Here is a 671-nt window from a genome sequence, read left to right as displayed (position 1 = left end):
TGTTACTGAAATATTCTGGCAACTGTCATGCAATTAATTCTTAAGTCAAGACAATTATGTTCATGGAGAGAATCGAAGACTCCGTACCTCATTATATCAACCACTGATTAAAATTACCCTCGGTAGCATGCATTTCTTAATGGAATTATGTACCTCAGTCCTACACTTTCTTTTATGTGTATTTGCCTGTGAATGATAGTCTGTGAGATAAGGATTTCTTGAAGTATTGTATCAACACCGAAATACATTTTTCCTTTTTTTTTTCTTTTTGAAGTACGATTTTATTTTTTGAAATCAAACAACAAAACTGACAGGTTCTATTTTTCAGAGCAGATAAGTGTGACCTTTTTTTTCTTACATAAAACAATGCAATGCAAAAAATGCTTTTGTTTACGTGTTCTTGTTATAGGCTCGTCAGCAGATACCCAAGTGCTCAGCTTGAGGCGATGACTTTTTTTAACAGACATTTTATTCGAAAACAGTCTCCTCTGCTATAGCTCCCGTGTTGACAGACAGCTTTGCTTTAGTGGCTTTTATAACGTTTTTGGATGACAGAATCGCTCCCTGCCTTTCTTTTCCAGAACGGCCCCAACGGAGATGGCGGTACGAGATACTCCCTCGCTCTCCCGCTTCGCAAATCCACGGTGACTTGTCCTGCCTGCATTTTTACC

This window comes from Penaeus monodon, chromosome 20 (assembly GCF_015228065.2).
Source record: "Penaeus monodon isolate SGIC_2016 chromosome 20, NSTDA_Pmon_1, whole genome shotgun sequence".
NCBI classification, from domain to species: domain Eukaryota; kingdom Metazoa; phylum Arthropoda; class Malacostraca; order Decapoda; family Penaeidae; genus Penaeus; species Penaeus monodon.
This window is presented reverse-complemented; position numbering follows the sequence as displayed.